Here is a 3,152-nt window from a genome sequence, read left to right as displayed (position 1 = left end):
TTGGTCAGTGCAACAGTATATGAGACAAAGGGATCAATCTCTCAACTACAAAGAATGCTTATAGGAATTTTTAAGAAAAAGACAAATGACTCAAAAGAAAAAATGGGCCTGGAATATGAACTGGCAATTCATTGAAAATGAAATACAAATGGTTCTTAAGCATATGAAGATTTGCTTAACCTCATTTATGATACACACACACAGATATAAAATACATGGAAATACTATTTTTCGGTTATTTAAACTAGAACCAGAACCCCAAATAAACCACACAGACTAGTCAGAAAGGCAGAATCTCCAAAAAATTTTTGTGTGATGTCATAGGAAAAGGGGAATGGATGCTGGGTAGAAGAAAAAAAAAATCAGCTATCTAGTATAAATGCTAAAACTTCACCATGTCATTATTTCGCTGGGAGGACTTTATGTTGTGGTTGTTTCTAATAAGGAAATTACGTATTCTGTAAAGGTTCAGCATATTTTGTGTATTCAAATATGTTTTAAGACTGTTGTTTTCAATCAAGATGGAGTAACAGGACATCAGATATATCCTCCCCAGTCCAAATAGCTGCAAAAATAGACAAAATGTATTAGTTTTCAAGAACATGAACATTAGAGAATGAAGGGCAGTGATTCCTAAGAGCCAGGTAACATAACGAGGTATCTTATAATTGTCCCAGCTTATTAGTGTAAGGGGATTTCCAGGCTGCAGTGCATGGAGGGGAAACCCAGGCAATGCCTGGCAGACTTTTTGATCTGGGGGAAAGGAGCTGAGAGTCTTGGGAGACTGAGGCACACAAAAACCCTCCAACCAACCAAATAAAAAATATCTGTAGGTATCTGTAGGGAGTCCTCCTGGAGTAATTAGGAAAGTACTACTCAGCAAATATGTGTGAGAAAGCTACTGGATGCCAAGGGAAGAACTAGCTGATAGCATTAAAAGCAACAGTAGTCAGAGCTCACACTAGGCCAAGAATATTGCTTATTTCCTAGCCAGACTGGAAAATCATGTAATTCAGAGAATTGGGTAAGTACTCAGAAGGGTCTTGCCTCAGTAGAAGGGAAAAATGAGACATCTACTACTGTTTTACTTCAGCCTAACAAATATTAAGAGCAAGATCCAAAAGGATCAAACTGTTTCCAAGTTACTTAACTGGATCCCAGAACAAAGCTCAAGAATTTTAGAGGAATAAAAAAAAAAAAAAAAAAAAAAAAAAAAAAAAATCCAGCACCTAACAAGGTATGATTTATAATTTCTGGCATATAATCAACAAATTACCAGTCATGAAAGGAAGCAGGAAGATGAAATACATATTGAGGAAAAAAATTAATCAATGAAAAGCAGCCCAGCTATGAAGTAGAGGTTAGAATTAGTAGACAAGGTCATTAAAACAATTATTATAACTGTACTCCATGTATTATTCAAAAAGCCAGGGGAAATAGAATATGTTATATAGAGATATGGAAGATATGAAAAAGACCAAAATCAAACTTTGGGATATGAAAACTCCAATGTCTGAGATGAAAAATACCCTAGATAGGATTATTGGTAGACTAGACATTGCAAAAGAAATGATTAGTGAACTTTAAGATCTATCAGTAGAAGCTATCGAAAATGAAAACAGAAATGGAAAAGGCTCAAAGAGAATAACAACAACAAAACCAGATCATCAGGAAGCTGAGGGGCAACTTCAGGCAGCCTAATGTATGTGTAATTAGAGTCCTGAAAGAGAGGAGGACAGAAAATATTTGAAGAAATAATGGCAAACATTTTCAGATTTCTTGAAAACTATAAACCCAGAGATCCAAGATGTTCAATGAACCCCAGGTAGAAAATTATACTAAGGCCCCAGAAATCTATTTATTCAAAATGAGTGATGAAACAAAAATCTTAAAAACAGCCAGATAAAAAGACATGTGATCTACAGAGGAACAAAAAAAATAAGGATGGCAGCAGATTTATCTTCAGAAACAATGTGAGTGAGAATATAGTGGAGCAACATTTTGAAAGAAAATAACTTCAGGGCGCCTGGGTGGCTCAGTCATTTAAGCATCTGCCTTTGGCTCAGGTCATGATTCCAGGGTCCTGGGGTCGAGTCCTGCATCAGGCTCCCTGCTCAGCGGGGTGACTGCTTCTCCCTCTCCCTCTGCTGCTCCCCCTGCTTGTGCTCTCTTTTTCTCTCTTTCTCTCTCTCTCTCAAATAAATAAAATCTTAAAAAAAAAAGTTTATGTATTTATTTTGCTTTTTTTCCCCTCTCTGGCTGCTTAAAGCTCAGCCACCATCATGAATGACACAGTAACTATCCATCCAGACCAGGAAGTTCATGACCAACCAACTACTTCAGTGAAAACAGATGGTCATTGATGTCCTTCACCCCGGAAAGGCAACAGAAATTCAGGAAAAACTAGCCAAAATGTACAAGACTACACCAGATGTCATATTTGTATTTGGATTCAGAACCCATTTTGATGGTGGCAAGACAACTGGCTTTGGCATGATTTATGATTCATTGGATTTTGCAAAGAAAAATGAACTTAAACATAGACTTGCAAGACATGGCCTGTATGAGAAGAAAAATACCTAAAGAAAACAATGAAAGGAACACAAGAACAAAATGAAGAAAGTCAGGGGACTGCAAAAGCCAATGTTAGTGCTGGCAAAAAGAAGTGAGCTGGAGATTGGATGACAGAAGGAGTAACGATGCTGCAGTGGGTTTATCTGTGGTTATTGTGGTGATTTTCATGAGAAGTTTAATAAATTAAGAATGCTAATGTAAAAAAAAAAGGAGAGAAATAACTGCCAAGGAAGAATTTTGTAGCCAAGTCATCTTTTATTTCAGGTTAGAGATGGAGAAACCTCCAACCTGGAGATAATAGGAATGTAACATGCAACAGGAAAATGCAAACTGATTAATAATGTTTCTTGAATTTACCAGAGAATTGCAATGGGAATTATTGGGGTAGTAAGATAACTACAGAGAGAAATAGGATCCAAGTGTTTGCTTACCTGGGGCAGGCACCACTGGCTGCTTAAAAGATGGTAAGAGGATATAGCTAAAAATTGTTAACAAACTGCTAAAGATGGAATGAAGGTTGGGATCACAGTGGAAAGCTCCCAGGGACTCCAGATACTAATAATATTCTCACACTCTAA

The 3,152-nt window shown here is 36.9% G+C and overlaps 1 pseudogene; it reads left to right on the top strand.

Annotated features, from left to right (window-relative positions):
* The first annotated feature begins 2,286 nt into the window (after nt 1-2,286).
* On the top strand, nt 2,287-2,669 carry LOC113254241 (40S ribosomal protein S24-like; annotated as a pseudogene).
* The last annotated feature ends 483 nt before the right edge of the window (nt 2,670-3,152 follow it).

Source organism: Ursus arctos, unplaced genomic scaffold (assembly GCF_023065955.2).
Source record: "Ursus arctos isolate Adak ecotype North America unplaced genomic scaffold, UrsArc2.0 scaffold_12, whole genome shotgun sequence".
Classification (NCBI taxonomy): Eukaryota; Metazoa; Chordata; class Mammalia; order Carnivora; family Ursidae; genus Ursus; species Ursus arctos.
This window is presented reverse-complemented; position numbering and strand designations above follow the sequence as displayed.